The 26,069-nt window shown below is 27.4% G+C and overlaps 1 long non-coding RNA gene across 1 annotated transcript in view; it reads left to right on the top strand.

Annotated features, from left to right (window-relative positions):
* LOC142320944 (uncharacterized) overlaps nucleotides 1–26,069 on the top strand; it is a 199,196-nt gene that overhangs the window by 66,476 nt on the left and 106,651 nt on the right. The window contains exon 2 of the long non-coding RNA XR_012755522.1: nucleotides 17,689–17,805. This is a non-coding gene — a long non-coding RNA (uncharacterized LOC142320944). The remainder of the gene's footprint in view (nucleotides 1–17,688; nucleotides 17,806–26,069) is intronic.

The following is a 26,069-nucleotide window of genomic DNA, read 5'->3' as shown; positions in this document are numbered from 1 at the left end:
AAATTGAAAAAAACTATCTGAGATTATAATAAAAGTAATATAATTTCAATGGCAAATATTATAATAGCAAATAGGAGCAAAAACTACTGCACTATCAGTTTGACATTTAATGCAATAAAAATTTTAAGTAAGTTAATTTATGGAGGAATAGAATGTAAGCTGGAAGGCGTGTTCAATGAAGATAAAATTAACTTCTGTTGGATAATGTAAACAGAGACGATGCTTGGTATTTATCAATTAAGCGATAGATATTTTTGAGTAAAGTATTTAAAATTAAATAATATGTAGAGAGTAAATTATTAATAACCTGTAAACTAATCAATATGAAATGAAATATGCAATTTTTTTAACTAGATTTGCTTCATAAATACACATGGAGTTAAAAAGTGAGCCCATGAATAATAACAAATAATGGAATAAATTTTTATTTAAGATTAGTTTTAAATGATACCGAATTTATAATAAAAACGAATATTGGACGAAATGAAAATTTCATTTTATAAAAGTAATTTATGTTCCAAGACCAGGAGGCAGGAAATATGAAACAGCTAACAGTAGTAGAGTGTGTAACCAAGCCGCTTTTGTTGTAAGCTATACTAGGTGAAGCAGATAACACGAACAAAAAAAAGAAGAGAATTGCGTGAGTGAGAAAGACCTACTGTATTTGAAAGGGAGAAAGAAATGAAACACTCTGATTCGGGCAGAATATGTGGTTCCCAATTCTTTCAAAAAGCAAGCAAATGTTTTTTTTGTTTGTTGGATTTTTTCCTGACTATTAGAATACAACGCTCTTTTTTTTTTGGTAAAAAAAACTATAGCAGTACTTTTTTTCTGTAATACTATTTTGTAATTGAAATTACTTACAGATTTAGTTTTACGCTTAATAAATTAAAAACTATTTTATCGGAGAGCAAAAAAGGATTTGTTCCAAGCGACATGGACCCACCTTGAAACCTAGGAAAATTATTTGTTTTATATAACGAAAAATAATTTTATTTTTTCTCTTTCAAAAAAAATATCGATGTTTGTTTAAATTATCGATGTGTGGATCCATGCAAGCAGTTGCTTTTTAATGGGACGAAAATTTTTCTCTGCAATGAAGATTTAGACTTTGTGCTTGCTAATCTAAAATATTAAATTCCTGTTTATTGAGCCACTTCAAAACTGATTTATTTATTATTTACTTAGGATCTTAATCTTGTTAAAAAAAAAGCTGACAACACAGTTGTAGGACTTTCCCGTCACGCCTCTAAAGTCGCGTTCCGGGAAAGTCCGACAACTGTGGATTGTTTCAGATCCATGACTTACACACGCAACTTCATTTAAATTATTTATCATTTTATTTAAATATAATATTTTTTAGTTTATTTAATTCAATGATTCTAACAAAAGCGCGTGCGCATACCGTATTTAATTCGCATGGGTGCAGCGATACAAGTGGCGACGCCTGGAACTAACTAAAATAATGTAATTTCACAACTTACTTAGAACAAATTTCGCTTGTATGGTCAGTAGATTAGTGTAGCCGCAAGGATTATCGCAAGGTACCTAGTCGACCGGGCTATGGAGTTCGAGACCAAGCCAGACCGAGTTACCTTTTTACGCTATAAATATTATTAATTTATTTAATTTCACCGTTCACCTGTGACATCACAACATAACAGCCGACTACAACAGCTCTACGTCATTACTACCAACCTTTGAAATATTAATTATAATAATTAATGAATATTTAAAATGTAAAAAAATAAGTTGGTTGGCAACCTGTGGAATTTAAAATTTCTCGGTCAAAAGAAGACGAAGAAAAAGAGAATTTCCCGCAGGGAAAAAGGAAATTTCAAGATGGCTGACTACGACACTAGCGCTCCTTGTGGTGATAGAGGGAACTATTGACTCAGTATGCCCACTTAGCCACTAGTTAAGAGTATTTCATTTGGAATGGGGATGCGATTTTGCAATTTTTTTGGAAATATTGTTATTTTTTAATTGTTAACATATTTGCCTAAAAAAAATAGGATCTTAATTAGACGAAACCTCGAGATACTGAAAGTGGCCTTGCTCTACAGCCTCGCCCCCACTACCTTTTATGTCGAAAATTTAACGGTATCAATGCCGCATATATAGAAGAAATCTGATCAAATGTGGTCAAAATCGGTCCAGTTGTAGAGATGTAAGGTAATTTATTGGCCAACACCGATCACATACACGTATATACGAACGAACATTAACATCCGATTTACATAATTAAATTCTTCATCTAACTCAATATCTGTAATCTGTATAGTTACGGCTATCTAAATCATATTATAGGAGCTAGATTATATTTCGGTGGTCTGGGGCGTTATTGAATTTTTATTAATTGTTTCTGACAATATTGATTTTCGATAGATACCCGATTTTAATTTATTTTTATCTTTCTTAATTTTGATATCTGATAAAAAGAATTGAGATTTTAAATCTTTTTTTAACCTCCGAAACCACCGTTAAGTATTACTTCAGAGGATGAGATGATTAGCTAGTGAAAATGCCATGCCTGACAGAGATTCGAACCCGCGACCTCCGGATGAAAGGCCGAGACGCTGTCACTTGCGCCACGTAGGGCGGCAAGATTTTAAATTTAATAATAATTTATTATCGTTTTTTCACACTTTATTAATAAATATAAAGTGTGAAAAATAATTTTATGAAAATTATTTATTCATTTTTTAAGTATTTTGTCTTAAATTGATTCATTTATTTTATACTACAGGTCAGGGCTCGCTTCTTTCACCCTTCCCGTCAAGCCAGGGCACTCCGCCCTGAACCCCCGCTGTGTTCGTTATCCTTAAGGTTGGGGAAAAATACTGACAAATAATAATTATTCTGAAAACCTCTCTTTCCTCCAACATTTCCCTGGTTCTTGACATAGACGCTTGACATACGCTCCTGCTGTAGGCGGACGTATCCCATTTGGTTCCCCTTTCCATTTCCAAGCTTGAAAATACGAACACATTTCTGTCGTAGCACCAATATGTCTATGATCAGCATACTTAATCTGTATATTATAGCTAAAACCACTTCTATTCTTATATGACTACGGTAGCTCTACAATGACATCAGCACGAACTCTCGAGGAATTTAACCGCAACTCGAGTTGCAGTTAGATTCTGGGCGTAGCGCTCTCAGTCAGTCGAGAATAACGCACTTCAGCTGTTTTATAGAACCGAGATACTTTCTTTTAATTGATTTGCATCGAGCTAATTCAATTACTAGACCAGCCCGGTGGGTTAGACAATAGTTATATAATAAAACATAATTCGATAAAGCTAATAATGATTCCTTATTTTGGAATTTTCAATTTTTTTTATTTCGTAGAAGATGTTATTAGATAAATGTACTGTAAATTTAATTAATTTACCCAATTTGTTCTTAATTATAAATTTCTAATGAAAAAACATGAAGTGAATGTCAGAATGAGAATGAAACACGGGAAGGATTTGGTTCACTTGAATTGGACCTTTAAGTTGGTCCAACATCTCGCGGGACAATACACACCAGCGCTTGCGCGCGCGCACACACACACACAATCTTATAAACATAAACATACTTTAATAATTATATAAATTATTTAATGTATTTAAAAATCAGACAACTTGGCGAAGATGTAATTTTTTGATTCATGACATAACGTGTTATATCATGCATCAACAAATTAATAACGTAAATTTTTTGAAACGAAAAAATGTAGAAAGATTCTTTATGACAGCCTGTTTTGTAATATCCATCACTGTACGAAGGGTTACTCGAACCGTCTAATGCCTTATGTATACCAGTATATTTTTATCCTCCATTATTTTTTTTTTTTTATGTTATATAGCAGCTTTTTTCTTTCATAACGTGACTATGTATAGATGTATTTATTATCATTACCAGAATTTAATTGGCTGTGAGCTCCAAATATTATTTTATGTAGTCTTAATATTTTATATATATATATATATATATATATATATATATATGTGTGTGTGTGTGTGTGTGTGTGAATAAATATACCAATATTAAGAGCTCCAAAGTGTAAAGAATGGTCTAACGAAAAATACGTAAGCAGCCGCATATTATTTGTCGCTAAAATATTATTTACTGATTAATCTATGATTTATATCGTATATTTTTCAGGCTGAAAAGTATCAAGCAAAAGAAACTTAATCAAAACTTTCTAGCTGTTAAAAGATTAATTTTATTCCCATAATTGCAATTTCTGGAAGGTGAAATTCTTGCTTTTTAGAAACAGGAATTTGTACTTTTCCCATTTTGCTTCTCAAAAATATCTATTGTTCTTTTATATATTATATCGAAGCTTAAATAGCTTGTTTAGTAGCAAGAATAATTTAAAAAACCATTCTAATTACTTCTTTAAGTTAAATAATATTATTTATATTTGTTGGTGATTTTTCAGATCAATTTTACCGGATAGTTTCATACTCTAAGTTAGTTATATTTTCTGCAATCATAGAAGATTTTCCTTTTAATATTTGTTTTTTTTTTATTTAGTTCCGATTTACTAATAACGTTATTATAATGAAACAAACTTCAAATGGAATGTTTTGATATTTAAATCGCTTTTACATATTTACGAGACGTTCTATAATACTCAGAATGGCAAACTTTGGAAGCCAACCTTAAGGTTTTTTTCAGAGAATTAGTAAATAAAATTAATCTTTGGAATTAAATTTGTAGATCTTTATGCTAAGTAATTTATTTACTCTCGAAATATATATAACTACTTATTTAATAAATATTAACTGCAGTTTGGAAGTTTACCACGTGATTTTTTTTCTAACTTACTGATTTATTATTTTAGAAAATTTTACTAATCCTCAAAATCTATTCATTTTAAAAAATTATCCTGGTTGATGTATTAAACTTTTACCTAGAATTTTATTGTTTATAATTTTGTTTTTCAGTACGAGCTGCATAAAAGGACTTAAGAACCTATTTATTCAATATATTATTCCAAATATATGATAGCCATACTAGAAATAAATATTGCGGTATAATGCAGTATTATTGCATGAAAACAATAATCCATGTATAAAGCAATCATGAATAATTACGAAGATGGATTTCAAGTTTATTAGTCTAATTGAGCTTATATCAATCACAATCAATTCAATTTAATCAAGCACTGCTAGCTCTTATTAGTATGCATATATATATATATATATATATATATATACCAATATATATATATACACACTTTTGACTGCGAAATACGTGGTTAAATCCCAGATATCAGAATTCAAACTAATCATACATTTTTTCTGTTAATACAGTTTAAAATTTTTGTATAAAATACGTATTTTTATTAATGTACGTTCTCTCTCTTTTCATTGGTGTGTGTATGGATTTGTCTAAATGAATAACGTATTCACCTCAATCAAACAAGATAAAAAAATTATTTCCATGTAACATAAGAAAATATATCGATTTACGAGAAAATGGGTGTTATTATGCTTCCTTTCCAGTTTTAATAAATTATGACTCGGTTAAAAAAAAAAAAAAAAAAAAAATAATGTTGTTATATATGTTGAATTTAATTATAAATAGTATAATACAATGTAGGTAGAAATTTTATGTAAATTTGTGAATAGTAGGCTGCATGGAATAATAGTAAGGCTGGAATAATTCCTTGGACCGATGTGAAAGGACGATACTTTATATATAAAATAAACTATTTTAATAACAAATTTCAATAAACAACAAATATATAAATGCAAAATAATGATAGTAACAATACATCCAAAATAACTGTTCATAGTAACACCGGTAAGCCACACTCGCTGTCGGAGCGGAGTCCGTATCACTTTCAAGTACAAAACGCGATTGACTTAATGATGACCAAACATTACTACGAGATCTCTCATCATTCCCAAAAATGTCCAACACTTATTACTGTTCATAAAAAAATATCGATGTTTTACATAGCGTATTAATATAATTGTCGTGATGATTATATTCCAATGACAAAGAGTAGTTCTTTCTGCAGCTGTATCTATTACCACTAAGAAATTTCAGTAGTAAATTAAATGTCCAACAATATGTTGTTTTATATAGCCAATATACTTTATTCTGATAATTTTTCTTTTTTCTAATGGCCTGCTTATCTTTGTTTTCAGCTTTCCACACTAATGTAAATATTTCTAGGATGCCAAAAACATTATCTAACTCACAAAAGAACTATAAAGAAACACTTAACATTTTTACTGAAAAAAGAATAAATAAATAAATATGATTTAAATGTAGAGAATAAATAACTCTTATAAATAATTAGTCTACTCACGAATTTTACTTACTCCAGTAGTGCTGTCAACAATACCTGTAGAATCTGTAATAAAAAGTAATTTTTTTAAGCACATTATTAAAGCATATATAGTTTTATAAATGATAAAATCTCCTGAATGTTTCGCATTTTCGATTAGTATATTGAAATATTTCTTTAAAATTTCTATTTAGTTTTCTAAATTCTGTACTGTATTATTTATTTATTAACTTTAAATATTAGTATTATTTTTTCATGTAAAATTATTACTTTTAACATTAAATAGATTTGAAGTTCGAATTAATTTTGTTTTTTCGTAACACTGCTCGGATAAAGGTTTTATTACGGTTTTATCCGTCCATGGTAATGCTTGAAAAATTCAAATTGTTATCCAGTAAGTGGTAGTTATACCCATTCTATAACTGATCATATAACGTAACGGCGATTCGTGATTTTTATTACGTATAGCGATGTACTAATCTGAAAAAAAATATTAATTTAAAAAATACGATATTTTTTTCTGTTTTTTATTACATAAAACCTGTTATTCAATAAATGCTGATAAAAAACTACCTAAGTGTAGTATTTCATTTCAATATTAATGTTAATAAATTCGAATACAATTTTATTTTTCATATTGTCTATTTAATTTTAATAAAACTGATTTCAAGTAGAAGGTAAAATTATTTGGTATTAATTACTTTTTCCGAAAGTAATTTAGTATTAAAAATCGATTAGATTAGTTATATTCGTTTTTTCAGTGTTTGATATGGGATTTTATTTACCTGCATTGAATACCTCCAGATACTGTAATAATATTCGTTTTGTAATCTATTTCAGTTTATTAATATTACTATTTTAAATAAGAAAATAACTTTGGTGGTTGCATGCTTGATTCCTAATTTTCTAATTACCCATATTTATTCCTAATTTATAACATATAAATGTATTATATTTCAACCAATTTTAGTAAATCTTTAATACCCAAAGTTCAGTAATATTATAATATAAAGAAAAATCGAATCTTCATCAGACTTGGAATATTTTTATACTAGTACAGAGTAAAATAAACTTTAAAAAAATGATTTTAATGGGATTAATTTGAAAAAATAGATTCCAAAAATTTGATTATAATTTCTTTTCAACATGAAATATTTAAGGTTATAAACAGGTGTTTTAAAAATATGGGTTATAGGATGTTAATATTGTTTCATTGAATATTCTATCGCACAGTTTCTTGTGTTTGCGTTTAAAGTTAACAGATAATAATAATAAAAAATGCTGCCGTTCCTATTTTATTTTCCAACTATTTTTCTGTTTAACTGTAAAACTCATTTCATTACTAAAATCTATCTTTAAAACTATTGAAGAAAAAACTAAAAAAAGAATTATAGTACCTCTCTTTTAATTATCTTTTAACATCACTCAAATTTGTGCCAGTGTGCCTTACTCAGATTATGCCCTTGTAAAACGCGCAAAAATGTTGAAAAATTTCCCTATTAGCTATCTAAAACAAATTCTTTTTCATGTTTGTGTTTTGCCAAAGAGTGACTGTCACAGTGTGTACTTGGATGGTGTCTTGATCCCACAAGCAGAAAGTGTGCGGTACCTAGAACTTCACCTAGATCGGCGTTTGTCCTGGAAGTATCACGTGAAGATGAAGAGAAACCAACTAAACGCGAGGTACAGGGAACTACATTGGCTGCTACGGAGAAACTCAGGCCTCACGTTATCCAATAAAGTATTGATTTACAAGGTTATCCTTCGACCGATCAGGACGTACGGTGTAGAGTTGTAGGGAACAGCAAGTAATAGTAACATGGAAATCATACAACGCTTCCAAAACAATGTAACAAGAGCAATTGCAGATGCACCATGGTTTACGCGGAATGATGAAATTCACGAATATCTAGAGCTTACGATGTTTCGTGAGGTTGCGCGGCAGCACAGTGTTAAATACCAACGACTTGAAAATCAGGTCATCCACTTTGCTACCAATCATAACAGCATAACAGCAGGCACATCCGAAGGTTGAAACGTCTTCATGTGCTCGACTTAGGAGCTACTGCATGACAGTTAGATATTTGACACCACTAAATATAGTGCTAATGTTTTTTATTTGTTTTTGTTTTTTATTGTTTATCTATTGATGCTTGGTTTTTGTAGAGCATGAAGTGTTGTGAGAAACATTTTTTAAAATTTAAGATTGGACTTTAAGATTTAATATTGGACTTTAGGAATACCTATAACTTTTATTATGAATTTCTTATTTTGGGAGTTCTTTAAGAACCCCTTATCATGTGCTTCATTTGAAGCGACTTATTTACGGCTCCACTTAGGAAGCCGATTGTAAATGTGCTGGTTGTTGAACAAAAAAAAATGTTTATGTTTTGGGAGGTATATAGTATATATACACCTCTCAATAGTATAGAGTATATAATAACATATACTCTATATATTGTATAGAGTATATAATACCAATTTGGTTAAAAGAAAAAAAATTGAAATTATTTCGCCGATGTTTCTAAATAAAAATGAGATAAAATATTTCGTGTCAGTACGGACAGTTTTTAGTGAAATTTACAAGAAAAAGAAAGAGTAGCGTATTATATTATGTGCAGTATTACACTAGATAATTATTTACTTTTTCTAACTACAGAAATAATTTTAAACGATTACTTTTTTTAGGGATAACTTTTATTTTTAAGTAATAAGTATGCTAAACTGGAAATAATAAATATACGGAAAATTGACGATAATTAGAAAATTGTTACTAGTAAAACAAAAAAATTTAAACCTATACAATGAGAAAAGGTTATTTATTAGGCTACTGACAGGGCATATGTTTTAGATGTTTTCTACCTCTTAACACGAAAAGTCTTATTAAGTTAAAAATAGTCTATAAAAGTACTTGTATTTAAATTCTCTTTAGATTTTCTTTTCTTTCTTGGAGTCAAACTTAAGAACAAATAATATTTTACGGGATAAAAATAGTATTCTCGGAATTTTTTACAACTATTATTATGAAACGTCTTCTAAAAAAACTGAAAATAAATAATAATAGTCAGTAAAAAAAAAACCCAAAATTTGTGTGAATCCATACTCAATCGTGTAGTTTTTTTTCATAAAACATCTAAAGCAAATATGATTAAACTCTTTTTTCCTAAAAAATTACTACTTAAAACAAAAAAATCGTGGTCTCAAAATAGTAGAAGATTCAAACGAAAACCCTAGCAAAATAAGGTTAATAAAACGCAAGAATGTTTTAGAAGTTAGTTTTTATTTTCAATAAAAGCTTTAAAAAAAATTAAGACGGATACGCATTGTACTTAAAAGAAGAAATTGTTGTAATAGACGATTACTAAAAATCACTAGTTTTGACCAGAATTCTAAGTAGAAAAATTGTAGCCTACTTGTGCATTTAAATTGTAAATTTTAGATTCTCTTAGCGTAATAAAGTTTCTTAGAGTAATTCACCTCTAGAAAGATTTACTGTGATGCTGCTGTAATGTTAGCTGTTGTTCTTTTTGCATGTCTTTAGTAAATTAAAATCATGTTTTAGTAATTTATGCTTTCTGATGGGAGGAGGATATTTCAGCAGCTGTGTAAGCTTCTAAAATTACTAGGGAGGGAGAAACATGAAAGGAGATTTATTAGAATAGAGCCCGGAATATTGTAATAATTTTTTTCTTTTTTCTTTTTTGAGAATACGTTAATAGTGATTTTTATTTGTATTTGAGCTGCTAATTAAAAATGTTATATACTTATACACAATTAAATTTTTCTGCAGCAATTTAAGTTATGATTTTAATTTATGCAGTGCATAAATTCTTTAAGTATGCAATTCAAAACTTAAGTATACGATAATTATAAGACAACTACATCTGTCTTGTAAAGGTTTAAATTCATAAAAATTTGTGATTGCTAAGTTCAGATGGATGGATAAAATGTTCATTTGCATCATGAACTGCTTTGCTATCTTTTCGGTTGAACTTAACAAAGGCATCCGGCCGTATGTATCTCTCCAAAACGAGGAAATTTGATGAAAAAGGTTAATTTACCTGTGCTTTCTTTCATGTAATTGTATTTACGGTACATATCAATATTTAATTACCTGTGGAATATATAACATTCGTCAAGGCTTTTTTCTTAAGACCGGAATTTTTATTAAAACATTACCTACTTTTAACAAACTTTAAACACGTTGTAAAAAGCAAACTACATAATTTCTTTTTGATTTGGTATAGAATAATTTCATCCATCCATTATATTCAATTTTCAGCTTCTGCTCGTTTTAATATATAATATTATATATTTAATTTATTATTGTAATTTAATAATACATAAATAAAATACATAAATACATAAAATACATAAATAAATACATAAATACATAAATACATAAATACATAAATTAAATATAAATAAATATTATTCATTACTATTTATTATATTTTTAAATATAATTCTTTTACAACAATTTATAATATCCGTAAAATATAGACTTTATGTCTTCAAATATTATGTATATAATTCCTTGTGTAGCTGCTTAATATTACAGTTTTACCAAAAATATATAAAATTAAATGATTTAAAAATAAATATCCACAGCTAAATTTTAGATGATAATTAACAATTATTTAGTAGCAAAAAATGTAGTCGTAAGAGAATCATTTATGATAATTAATAAAGAAGGGTTATAAAATAAATTCAGAAATCCTTACATAATTATTTTACATAATTCTGAGTCAACAAAAAACCATTGAATAACTAAACATTGTATATATTACTTATGTTTTGCATGATACAAATTATTTTATTTCTGATATGGTTGTGCTGTTATTAAGAAACGCTTTATTCAAATATTTAGGTGGTTTCTTGCTATGAAAGTTTATACATTTTTAAATAATTATTTTACTTTAATTATACATCTTTTTTTTATAAAATAAATAAACGAATGCATAGATAATGATTTCAAGAAATTACCAGGCATAAAGTAAGAAGAAAAAAGTATTTCTTTATTTATTTTTACGAAGAGTTTTTAATTAAACTTTTCTTTTGATCAAATATTAACTTAAGCAAAAAAAGCAGACTATTTAGAATGGATCTTTTTTTAAAATAGAATTCACTGGTAAATCTAATATTATGACATTAGCTTTTCTTTTAATGCAAAGTTCCTATGTTTTCTTTTTTTTACTTCTCTAGATATTACAGCTAAAAAATATTACTGTAGTTTATTACGTTTTATTTATTTATGAAAAAAGATGGAATTATTCTGAAGAATTAAATCATCATATGTATTGCAACTTATTTATATATTTCGTATTATTTTTTTCTTTTTAAGCTAATTACTAACTATTTCAATTCATTTTACAAGCCTTAATCTTGCGAATTTATTACGTATTTTTGTTTTAGATAATGTACTTATGATTCTGTTTTGTTTAGCGTATAGTGTTTTTTAGTATTATAGTATTGTATAGTTTTTTTTGTATGTATTGTATAGTTTTTTAGTATTATAGTGTTTTTTAGTATAGTATAGTATTTTTTAGCATCATAGTGTTTTTTCTTCTTTTATCTTCTTACCAAAAGGTAAGACACAAACTGGATGACAATAAATGGATGGACTAGTTGAAAGATAAATAGAAATTGGGGGTCGTTGAGGGTGTGTTAACACTAAGTATGGTGTGATGTAGAATATTTTAAAACATTAGGTAAGTCATCAATTTGGATTTTTAATTTACGGCAATTTTAGTCGGTGTAAATAAAAACTCAGCAAAGTGTATTTGTAAGTTTTTTAATATTAAAAAAGGGGAAACTTGATTTAAGAGTAGTCTAAAAAAAATTTTTTTTTCTTATTATAAGAAGAAAAACGCAATATTTAAAATAAATAAAATAAAAAAAAGTTAACCTTAATAAACGCGTTAAAACTCAAACATAATTGAAGTATTACAAAAACAATATCGGAAAGGTTAAACGAGCAGCAGATACAGAAACGTTAAACTATGAATAGTTATGGGAAAGTATATTTTGCTCGTTTTGTATTAAACAAATTTGTTTCTCCAAATGAAATTTAACTAAAAATAATTTGAATTCAATTGAAATGAATTAATAAAGGAGAAATTGAAGTAACGTACGGAACCGATTTTTTTGCCGTAATTGATTGAGAAAGCCTTTGGAAAAATAATCATACCACATGAACTATTTCTTGATCTTCAAACATTACTGACTGATGACGACTGCCATTACATCTTCATATTATTTTATTTTTACATTAAAATATTTTAAAGTATATTACGTAAAAAGAGCAACCTTCAGGCGATGACTCGTTGAGTGAGGTTAATGAAAAATACAAAATAGTTCTTTCCTAATGCTGTACTGGCAGTCATTTTTAAACGCAAAATTTATGAAAAACCAATATTGTAAAGAACATTATTGGACAAATTGTACAATAATCGTAAAACTCATTTGACCTTAACTCCATCATGAATATCAAAACAGATGAAATACCTAAAGATCGGCTTTTTCTTAAAACAGAGCCTCGCACTGGTTAATTAAAACTGTTTAACCTTGCTGAATTATTTTTCATTATTTTTCATTAAAAAATTTTATCCGTTTATAGATTTTTATAAATCAGTAACATTAATTATTATTTCGAGGAAAATGTTTTAATGAATTATAGTACAAATCAAAACTTAAAAAAAAAAATTTGTTAAAGTATTAAAATACCGTCTCGACTGCATTTTTTCTTCTTGTGATATCCATTGAGTATTTTGTAAGAGATCTCAACTGACTTCTTTAGAAAGGATTATTTTATAAAAAACATCCATTCTGAAAAAGGAGAATCCTCTGCAAAAGAAACTAAAAATTAGTAAATCAAACGATATTTTAATTCACTTAAAACTATTTATAATTGCCTAAATTTGAAAAAGTTAGTTTAACAGAATTAAGAAAAAGTTACAACCTATACTTAAAAACGTAACTTAAATTTTAGTTAAATAATTCTGTTTGTATGATTATATTTTATAAAAAATCTATCTTTGCAGCCAGTAAACACAAGCAAACAGAAATTAAGTAGATTCTTCCAAATATATAAGAAATTATTTCCAACGTACACCACTGAATAAAAAGTACATTATATCCAATTGCTGATGGTAGTTGAAGAACCAAATCATTAAAAGATTTATGTAAATATAAAATTGTTTCTATGAGCGCGTGCCTACATCTGCGTTAATAAATTTGTTTTTTTTTTAAACCTTACGAATTAAAACATGCTGCATGTAATTTTCAAACTGGATGCGTTTTGTCCTTTAAGGAGCAATCTCAGTAAATTTATATAATTTGGAAAAATATTTTTAAAAATTTGTGTTGTATTGAAATACATAAGAATTTATATAAATTTCAGTTATTAATAAATTAATAAATATGTTTACTCTTGAAGAAAGTGATCTTTAATAAAAAATTGAAAAAAAAAAATTATTTAAGAGGTAATTAGAATTTTAATTATTTAAATAAAATAATAATTATAATTTATTTTTCATATATTTTAAATTCATTACAATTCATCGTATTATTGGGCTGTAATTTTTTTTAAATAATTTTGTAATTTTATTTATACTTGTTTTTACCATTAAAATGATAAATTATTCTTTCTTTTTTTTTAAGCACAATCTTTTACTTAGGTCAGGAATTTCGTTTATATTTTAATTGTAGAAAAGTGTAGATATCGGCTTTAAAAGTATACACAAATAGATAAAAGCAAAAAGTTATTTTATGAAAAAAAATGAGTTGCTTTTTTTACGCGATTGTATAATAGTAACAGATTAATTAAAAGTAACAGACTACCAAATACAGTCGTGCTGATAAAAAACGGACAATAAATTGCAAAACTTTTACTGCTTTGTACCAACAAAATTTTAAAATTGAAATAGTCAATAAAATTAAGTTGAAAGTAAGATTTATTTAATTTTAAATAAAAATTATAATATTATTTAGCTTTAAAAATGCAAAAATCAAACAAAACTTACTGCAATGAACTAATTTTTTAATAAAATAGTATAGTATATCAGGTTAAAAATTAAAAAAAAAAAAATTATTAGACTTTTTGAAAATTTGGGACTCAAGCATCAGGGGGATTTTTTAATGGTTAAATATACGCTAAAATTAATTTTCAAAATTAAAATCGTAATTATTATTATTTTTTTTTAAGAGCTCTTTCATCACGGAAGGGATATCAAACTGTTTTAGTACTCTTTTATTTTTGAGAATTTTGAGGTCACAGTGGACCACTTTGGTCAACTCTGGTTCGTCTATTTTTTCTTATTTTTTCCTTCTTGATTGCTTCCCAATACTTCTTCATTCTGTCGGACTTACTTTTTTGAGTTATTCTGAACAAACCCTCGTTGTTGTTTTCTTTTCTTTAATTTTAAATCTGGAGTTTGCTTCTTTTAGTATTTTTATGTTGTCAGTTTTTTTGTAAATCTTCTATTGTGATTCTTCTTTTCTGAGTAAAGATATAGCTAAAAAAATAAAATTATATAGTAATTTTTTGGGGGTTGCGATGAATTAAACTTTCGGTTAATTGTGATCTGGATAAAAAAAAACTTCAACTTTGTAAAAATTAGTTTCGCTTAAGAAGCCCAGTAAAGATTTTAAATTTTATTTCGGCCAAAACACCTCCTACCGTTTTTCCAATTTCAGCAAACATTTAATACATTCTTTCCCCCCGAAGGTAGTACTTGTAAGTACTACTACCTAGTTTGAAGAAAATTAACCGGGTCCTGAGTTATAAGACCAGTTACAGGACAACATACACATACGCAGAAATGTGAATAAATCTTTTGGACTTGGGAGCATTAGATGAAATATTTTTCAGACAGTTCATTTGCAATTGATTTAAATCTATTTATTTTTTTGTAAAAAGATGTAAAATGTCTTCTTAAGGCCGATTTATGTAGTTTCCCTTTTTAGCTATAGTAGCATATATCGCTGTAGCCGAGAAAATAAAACAGATTAATGAAGCTGTTTTTTTTTTAAGTTTGTGTAGGTCTTAATTTTGTCTAAAGTGCTAATCTATGGAAAAAAAAACAGTTGTTGCGATTGTAATGATAAATTCTAAAAATGCATTTGAATTAATTAATGATATAAACTAAGCAACTTAATTTTACCATTTTGATGTCACATTTTCAATAACATCTGGTGTATTAATTATTGATTATTATGAAATATTTACCTCTTCATTAACATAAAACTGTCTCTTCGACCAACAGTATTCATTTAGCTGAATAATTAATGCTATATCACGTAATTTTAAAAACGGTTTTCTGAAGCTTTTTCTAATATATAAATGCAATGTAAATCCATAAACGTACATAAAATAATAATCTACAATCTTGGATGAAATTTCCGCACTTAGTTCTTTACAATATAACGGTTCCAACCTGCTGAAATTTCTGGAAATGTAACATCTTGAAAACATTCGGTTAAATGAAACCGGTTCTTATTAGTTACCAAAATTATGGTTGGCTGCAGTTTCACTGCCACTGTTGACATAAATAATGATGATATAATTAGTAAATAACTAAGGGAGATGCAATCTGCAAATTGTGAACTTCTTAGAAAATAAATATATTCCCGTTATTTTTCATTAAAATCTTTTATTTCTTATAGTTTTTAAAATAAAACCCTGAAATTTGACTAGAAAATTTAATATAATAAGTTGACTTCTTCGAGATGGAGTGTTAACGTGAGTGGCCAATTCTACCAAAATGCAAATAATATTCATCCGCACCAGTTTTCCTTATCTCATTCTTTATAGAAATTTTCTGTGTAATGAATATCAGTTGTTTTAACGAAAATAATTCAGATTAAAACCTTAATTATGCACGTATCACGGACTTTTCAGGTGCAATATCGGTGCGAATAATTTACTGTAAAACAATTAAAACTACCCGAAGCAAGTAACCATGGGGATAAGAACCGAAGAAATAGAATTTTATATGTAAATAATGGTCATCCAACCCTCACCTTTAGTGGTGTTTTGGTAAACAGTTTGGATATTTCAAGAGTCTCAAAATTTCGGAATTGATTTAGATTATTCCTATAGAAACCCTTCTTGAATGACTCTTTAATTTTGAGAATAAAAGTTTTTTTTTGTCGTATGTATTTATTTTAAGCAGCATATTTATTTTAAGCCATTAATCAATAAAGTGCTACTCTAGGAAAAATTTCCACGATCTCCCAAAAGTTTAACCGTAGGTTTTGATCAATCCTCTGGATGGAGCAGTTTCTTTTACTGTTGTTCTTCTGAGAGTAAATGTCCTTTCTCAAATCTAGCTGTTGACCCGTATTTTTGAATTCTTCTCTTGATTTTTGGTTTTGTAGGTTTAGGTTTTATTTTGCTAGATCTAAGCTGTGGATAACAGGACTTGCTTTATCATTAATATCCTTGTGTGGTTTGGTAGTCCCACTTTTAGTACGATTCAGAAACTTATTTCCTGTTTGTTATTAAACAATAAGCCTGTAATTTTAATGAAATAAAAGGTACAAATGAAGTTCTTGATCCTGGTTAAAGGAAAAAAGCAGGATTAAAAATTGTACATTATCTATATCTGCTAAATAATATATCACATATAGTACTTAACCAGGTTTTCCCTATAACTATTCAAGACCCTTGCGAAGCACGGTTATTTGCTTAATTTATTTATGAAACTTTCATGCCTAAATATATTTTTAATTACGATTAAAAATATATTTAGAACTAGATCTAAACAATAACTGGATTAAAATTAAGATACCAAGAGGGTTTTTTTTTATCATTTTTTTTTTTTTAAATATTGTTAATTAAATTTACAGTATTACCGTCTTAAATTTATGATTAAAATTTCTAATATAACTTTGTTTTTATATTATAATTTTTTATTTTATTTTTACTATAATATTTGTAAGTTAATCTTTTGTTTAACAACATAACCGAAACGGCAGAAGGAATTGAATCTCTTTATTTCACTTAAGAAACAGTCCATTGGGAAGAAAGTTTAACAGTGTATTGCAGTGAAATAACGGTTCTTAGTTGAAACTTTAAGTTGTAGATTCATTTTCTTTCAGTTCTTAACTGCTAATAAGAAAACAAAAACTATATTTTACTATATAACCTTTATTAGAAATTAGAAACTTTCTTTAGATTTCTTCTTTTATATTGAAGAACTCGGAATTTAATGATTATTTTCATTTATATTAGCATAAACTATATTTTATTTGAATAAGTAAAATAACAAAATGTTTTAATATGCATTTATAAATTTATTCGATTTAGCAGATTGATAAATATTAAAAGTTTTTTTCTGTCATCATTCATTTAATTAATTATTCTTTTATCTTATTTATATTTTTAGATTATACTTCTTCACAACAGGCTGTAAGCACAATTATAGTTCAAGCCGAATAACCATAAAGCAGTTGTGTTATTTCAACTTCAACCACCAAATTACGGAATTCGATTTCCCTTAAATGTAAGTACTAATTAATTTCTATTTTTCACAACATAAATATGATTTACTTATGATAATAGCTGCAAGTCATTTCCGAAATGGAATAGTTATTCCGATGAACAGGAAGAATCGCATGCCAGTTTTACTAGAGCAAGTAAAGATTTAACTGGTATTTCCTTCATCGAACCAAGTGTCCCGAAGATATTAACATGCCATGCCCACCAGAATACAAATTAGTTTTGTACGTCAGAAATTTACAGGCATCACTGACATTAGAAGATGTAGGACAGATTGAATAAACATTAAAATTAATAAATCATTTTCTGTTTGATGCAAAAATACGTGAAGAGGAAACAAAATGGGTCGTTCTCCTACCTAAATGTTAAATATCATGTGGTCAACAACTCCTAATTAAAATTTCAAGTTTTTTTTCAGATATTATTTATTTTTACATGACTGCCCAAAAAGGAATTGTATTTAGGGTGTATGTATATATGTTTGTTCCACTGTAGCAGTTCAACGACTGAACCGATTTAGATTTATAACCCCGCGTTGGAATACTTACGTAATCAAGATGTCATAGGCTATATTATATATGCAGTAGTGGAAATTTTCCGGTTGAAGCATAAATTTTAATGAATTGAATTAATGAACTGTGAGCTTCTATCACTTTGTTAGCTGGGTTTGAACTGAATGATTCAAATCAATCGAATGAATAATATTACAAAAATAATAGAACTAAATTTACGTTAAATAAAATAGTATTAAACAAATTTAAAAAGTTTCTGTTTAATAATAATGAGATTCCCGTAGGACTGCGTGTGAGACTAGAGTGGCGAGGTGATGAGAGCACCTCATGCGAGACTAGACCATTCATCACTATCAACTGGTAACAAACGGGGACTCCTGGGTCACTGTTTTGGGAGGTGCAACGGAGTACTTTTATAATATCTCTGCAAAAGATCATCCGATTTAAAAAATTCAAACGGGGTATTTGGTAGTAGGTTGAAGGCTAACTTTTGCATGCATCAATTATACTATCTATCTAATAGACCACGGTGATTCCGAAATGTTGTTAGATCTTCAGAACCAATCTACCGATTTTCAAAATTCAAATAGGGTATTTGCTGGTATAATACAAATTCACGACTGAATCAAACCAAAACAAAAACTGATAAGTGTCCTGCGCTACACCGAGACCAACTTGAGACCGGCGAGCTCTCGCAAACTCTATATAGTTTGAAGGCAGTACGATTATCGGTAATGCTATCGGCATCGGATTAAGAATCGAGCCCAATATTGTCGAATTTGATATTTTAGGGGGACAGGGCCAAGTGGCAGGCGTAGAAGGTGTATGCTGCCACTAATATTGTACCAGACTATGACGGCGCATAAACTATAAGGGACTACCCTAGACAGAGCTGTCATAGATCTGAGAACTCACATCTTTACCAAGCGCCAGGTCTACGTAGTACTGAATCGCGTGAGACAGTTGGAGATTTTAATCATTAATTGTTTGGATATCAGAAAATTGCCATATGATCCGCGCGATAAAAAGTGTCTCGAGGAATTTAATCGCTTGAGAAATCTGTAGGTTTAGATTGGTATACGCCAATTAAATAAATAAATTGAAATGTTTAGTTTCCTCATTTGGCTCAAATATATTATCCGTTCACGTTAAATACCTTATATCCATAAGTTTGCGAATCGTGAAGCTTTCTCGATGATGAAAAAAATAAATAAATTGAACTAAAAAAAACAAGAAATCGAACTAAAAAAAGAAATCAAGGTACAGAAATAAAGGACTAAACATCTTTATGGAGAATTTTAATTAAATGAGATAATGGTTGACCAATCTCTGATAGTAATTGTCTTATATGAAAGAGCTCTGAATAGTAATTATTCTGTATTAAAGAGTCCCCAACTGTATTTAAATAGTTTTGTTGGAGAACAAGATTTTCTTACCGATGTAAGACCTGGAGAGAACTTATCATATTTCTACAACATGAAAAATATATTTAAACAAATTAAAACTGTCTGAAGGTCATTTATTACTTTATTTAATTAAATACTGCATAACGATGTTTAGTCCTTTATTTCCAAACCTTTTTTTTTCCTTAGAGTCATTGTCGTTTTCTTAGTTCTTTATTTATTTATTTTACTTTTTGGGAGTCGTGTTTTTTTAATTTTTATAAATGTTTCTATTATTCATTAGATGACTTTCTGAACGGATCTTAAAATAACAGAAGAAAAAAATATTTGTACGAATTAGTTTCAGTTTTTTCAAAACGAAAAATTTTGCGGTATTGTTTTCTTAAATACTTATTACAAATACAATTTATCTTAAAATTGAAATTAATTGTAAAAAAATCTTCATTTTTTAAATTTTAGAATTCTCTGGTGGATGGCCCACCAGGCGTTTGACTTCTCGATTATAAGATGATCACGTAATAATGAGAAATCCCGAAGTTCACACCAGCCTTTTTAAAAAATAATTGTAATATATTTTATCGATAGAGATCGTGAAACATTTCATTTGTAAAATATTTATATGTTTAGATTAATCTAAAATTCTTGTTAACAATAAGCGAACTGCGCCATTTGAAACTAATAAAATTTTATTTTGAAATATAACTGTAATATTACTATTTGATCTGAATATTTTATATAATTACGTCGAAAGTCACGGTTTAATATGAAATATTAACATTATTTTTTATTTATATCGAAATAAATTTATGTCGAAGTAGAATATTATTTGATAGTATATTTATCAGAGGCAGTAAATTTACCATTAATATACATTCCACAACCTACTACAAAAGGCTGTAGAAGAATTCATATCTGGATTATCTTTATGGAATTTAAATTGTGAAATAAATGAATGGATATATATTTTTCATCATAAAAAAACCATAAAGTAAACATTATTTTATCTTTTCACACCAATAATATAAGTATTATGTTATTGATTTATCCCTATATTATTTTATGCGGGAATATCTAAATAAAAATATATTAATATAAACTTAACTAATTTTTTCCTAGTACAGTAACTATTTAAAACAAAAATCCGAATTTATAGTATGTTCATTATAAAACTAACAATTAAAACAATGTTATAATTAAAAATAACAAATGAAATGTATTACAGTAACAAAATGTTTAACAAATAAATAACTTATGGAATATCACGTAAAATCCAGCTACAATGTGGTGGAATTCTGTAACATTAATTGAGATTGTCCAGCAGAAAATGCCTTAAAATGGATGCTGTCATGTTTAGTTAAAGTGCAGGTCAGAATACGAATTTTAGACGACAAAAAGCTTGCGAATATTACCTCGAAAAGAGAAAAACGAGATCTTCTTTTAAGATGATATACTGCTTCTTTTAGAATAAGTCAGTTAACAAATTTTGTTAGTAAATATATATTTAAATCTATTTTCTTAAAGTTTTTTTAAATTATTTATTTTATATATATAAACACTGATACTGTAACGCTCGCGCGCACTATAATATACATAATCGTATAATATTACTTGCTGCTAAATCATTACGACACAAATAACACACAATATATAATGTTTAAGGTTCACAGAACATTTATTTACATCTGTGTACACAGATATATTTACGGTATTTTTACTTTCCCGTCTAGCACTACAGCAGATCTATAGCTTTAGAAGGAAAGTATTGTAATCGGTTCAGTTTTGGCATATGCGGTTTTCACTGGACCTTGACGTTTTGACACCAAAGGAACCTATAAAACCAGATGAAAATTTTCCGGATGATTTTATGAACGAGTGTGTGTGTGTGTGTGTGTGGGTGCATACTACCTTACATTCATTATATTTTCAGACTACTAGACGATTTTGACAAAACTTAATCAGATTACTTCTATGTATGGGGCATTGATGTCATTAAATTTTCAACTTAAAAGTTCAAGGGAGTGAGGCTTAAAAGCAAGGTATCACAAGATTTCACCTGAGTTCTTATTTTTCTTAGGCACATTTGTTAATTAAAAAATAACATTGAAAAAAAGAGAATTTGTAAAACCTTACCCCGACTCCAAAGTATGCTCTACATAAACTAGTGGCTAAATGGGTACAGTGTATCATTAGTACCCACTCTCTCCACAAGGAGTGCTTGTGTAGCACTGACGTACAGCTGCTGTAGTCGTCCACTATGTTTTGGTCACTGGTGAGCGGTAGAGTTAAATAAATTAATAATATTTAAAGTGTAAAAAGTATTTAAAGTGGTCGCTAGTACCGTAACACCCGCGCGAATGAAATACTGTATGCTCGCGTACTTTAGTTAGAATCATTGAATTATAAAAACAAAAAATATTACATTTAAATTAAATGATAAATACTTTTTTATCACACACACACTCATATATATATATATATATGAGTGTGTGTGTGATCATTATAATTCATGATAATGAATTACAGACGTATCAGTATTAGTAAACTATTTTAAACATGCTTTCTACGCAAGTACCCCACCAATAAGGGTACATATAAATTTTCCTCATATGAACTCGTAAGTAGTGGTGGAAATTAAGTAAAAATATTTTATAATCGTTGAAACGTTAATAAAATAAAAAATATTCTTAACATGTTCGACAAAAATTATTACTTTTTATTAGTCTTAATTGTAAACTTTAGATTATTTTGAATTTTATGAAGGTATTAGTATAATTAATAAAACATTTAATCGCTACTGGTGTTGGTGAAAAAACATGGTATGAACCATTTGACCCGGTTTAACATTCATCTTTTTTTTAAGTTTCAGTAGGACAAAAAAGAATTCCACATTTTTTAAAGATTTATTTTCAATAATTGAGAAATTTATTATGATTTTGTCTTTTGTTTTTTTTTTGTTTTTAATTTTTTAAGATAACAATTTGTAAATTTATGATTATATGTGTGGATAATTTTGTAAAACATTTAATGAAAATTTTATTCTACTATTTTTATCGTTATACGTAGAAAGAATAACTCACATAATATATATATATATATATATATATATATATATATTTTAAGTAATATATATTTCTCAAATGATGATTTTTTTCAAAATATTAAAATTGACTGATATTTAACTGTTATATAAGATTTCAGTTTAGTATATTGCTCCTAAATTAAGATACGTAACGATCAGACTGTCGCAAGATTAATCAAGCATCAAGCATTGTCAAGTTGTACTAAATGGCATTAAATTGTCGTATTAGTAATATTTCATCATTATGAAATTTAATAAACCTAACCTAATTTTATTACAATTTAGGATTATTATGTTGGATACTCATTGATTTATTCCTATAATCGTTCGGAGTTTCGGTTTCTATTTTATCGTAGTTTGTAATTTCACGAATCATTGATCTATTTATTAACCATATTTCGCTACAACTGACATAGCTATTTTTAAAAAAACTTACCTTACTAAAATGTTTTTGAGATGGAAATGTCATTTAAAACATCAATAAAGTAGAATACATTCTTTTATGTGAACATGAAACTGAATTTTTCCTTTCTTTATGATTTTTAGTTTTCTGTGAAAAAAAAAAATTGAAATTGAAACGGTGTTAATTCTCTCAATATTATAAACCTGCTCGATAATTTAAAAAAAAATAATTTAATTAAAATTAAAATAGATTTTTTATTTAATTATAATGGTTATTTTTTTTACAGTATTTGTTAGTGATTTCTTCTCTTATGAGAATGAGGCATTTATAAATACAAACAGCATGTATTTAACCAGATTTTTTTATTTTCGGTGATCTATTAAACCGGTTTATTAAATAAGACTTTGAATTATTGTCAGATAATTCATACTTCATATCCTTCACTTTACCAGGATATTACTTTCTATGAGATTCCAAATATAGTAAAAAAATAAGTTTAAAAAAATGCAGTTTACCACATTACCCAACCCTCTAATTCATATTTTATCACATTTTAAGATTCAAAAATGGGTTGATAGATTATTACCCAAGTATGAACCTTGTAAATCGATATTTAGGAATATCGTTATCTATCCTTGTGTTTATATTTACGAATATACAATCTTTGTTAAAAAAAATGTCTCTTTATTATTAAAAAATAACAATATTTTTTAATAATAACTTTACTTTACCAAATCAGACAAAGGTATTATTTTCGTTTAACTCAACACAATACTTCGGCTTACCAGAAAAAAACTTTTTTACGCTTCTGTTGGCGTTTTTTAATAAATTTTCGAACCTTTTGAAAAATCTTCCCATTTTTAAAATACAATTTTTTTTTAAATATAATTAAAATATCTCTTTTAAAACATTAGTCTGCTGATGAATTTTAAAAAAATACTTATTAAAAATTTTAAAAATAAAACATGACTTTTTTCTATCCATTTATAAATAAATAAATGTTCAAAATAATTTTCAAGACCAACTTCTGAATTAATTTTTAGTAGTTCTTTATATTTACTTTAATATTATTTTATGTGTTTGTATTTATTAATATGGACTTTATTCATACCTATTTTTTATCATATAATTAATTTTTATATTTTTATCGTTTAATGACGTGTGGTCTATATATTGTATTTTATATACCAATCACAATAAAAGATTTATCATATTTACTTCCCCCCCCCCCCTAAATGACTAATAAGAAAATCTAAATTTTTAAACTTTCATTGAAATCCATAACGAAAAAACTTGTGTTATTCTGTTTAATCATATGTATTCCAAGGAAATGACAGGTTATATAATTTTGAAATTTTTAGATGCAAATAGTTTTATATTTGATGAGTATCAAATAGATTATTTTCCCCAAATTGTTCTTCCTTCGAAATAAATAATTATTTATACTACAGTTTTTTATTCAACAGAATGTTATATAAGATTCCTGTTAAAATTTACAGACCTTTTTCTCGGATAATAATAATGAAAACATTTCATAAACAGATTTATAGCTAGCGAAAATTGTTTTCATGATTTTTTATTTATCGTTAAATATGAGGTTATACTAAAGACTTTTCGAGCAGAAATAAACACCAAAATGTGTTTTTTACACCTTTACGAGTTTTACACGTAAAGGAGTAAAACACATACACCTTTACACACACACACACACACACACACACACACACACACACACACACATATACCTTTATGTGTTATTTTCCTGATACATTAAAAAAATTTGTTCGAAAACTGCTTCTGTAATAGTTTATAAAAAAATTGTTGTAAAACTCAAAAAATTGGAAACTACTCGTTAAACAAACAGCGTGATTGTATTTACTTTCTTAAAAACAAGTAAAAATTTATGATAAAAATATAAATTTTATCATAATTTTTAACTTTATTAAACTTAATTCTGATGAAATTTAGATAAGTAAAATCAGCTAAAAACAGATGAGCTTTAAATTATTTTCCTTTATTTAAAACAAAACAGACTAAAATGGGAAAAAATGTGTAATTTTCTTCCAAAGAATGGTTTTTTATATTCGTGATAAAAATCATCGTAACATAATTAAAATAAATTTATCATCCAGTAGATCCTAATCGTATTTTTCGTTTTTATTCTGTAAAATATACAGATGACATTAACTTTATGTAAAAACTAATCATCAATAAAAAAAAGATGTTTATAAGAAAATTTTAATTGATACAATCATAGTGTTACATATAAGAACTTCATTACGTATAGAATATCTAAAAAACATGAATAAGAATAGAAAACAAATTAGTGACAATGAAATGAACTCCTGATGAAGTCAAAAAAATAGGAAATGGAAGAAAAAGAAGAAAAAATAGAAGAGAAAGAAAAGTGGTGGTCTACTCTCATTCATCGGCCTTAGTTCAAAAAAAGTGAGACATTTCCTAAGGTTTTATAAACCTTAGAATTCGTCTTTGTTTAGAAAACAACAGATTGATGTGTGGGGAATCAAGCAAAATACTTCAGTATATTTTTTAGATAGTTGTCGCTAAACGTTAGTCACATTTTCCTTGATCCGTGTACTATGCTATACATTATTGGCCATGGGAAAAATTAACCACTAAATGTTCTGTATAAAAATTAATTACCTATTTAATTTGTAAGGCTTTTCTCTGAATTTTAGATAGATTTCATAAGAAAGCTACCTATTGTAATGGGTACTATGATTCAACTTCCGAAAAATTTCAACATATCTTCGCGATTCACATCTCCCAGACCCCAAAACCACCGTCAGCTTAAAAGTTTTTTACATATATATAAATACATATATATATATATATATATATATATACATT

The sequence above is a fragment of the Lycorma delicatula genome, chromosome 3 (genome assembly GCF_047948215.1).
Source record: "Lycorma delicatula isolate Av1 chromosome 3, ASM4794821v1, whole genome shotgun sequence".
NCBI lineage: Eukaryota > Metazoa > Arthropoda > Insecta > Hemiptera > Fulgoridae > Lycorma > Lycorma delicatula.
Note: the sequence above shows the minus strand (reverse complement) of the source record. Positions and strands in the feature narration are given on the sequence as shown.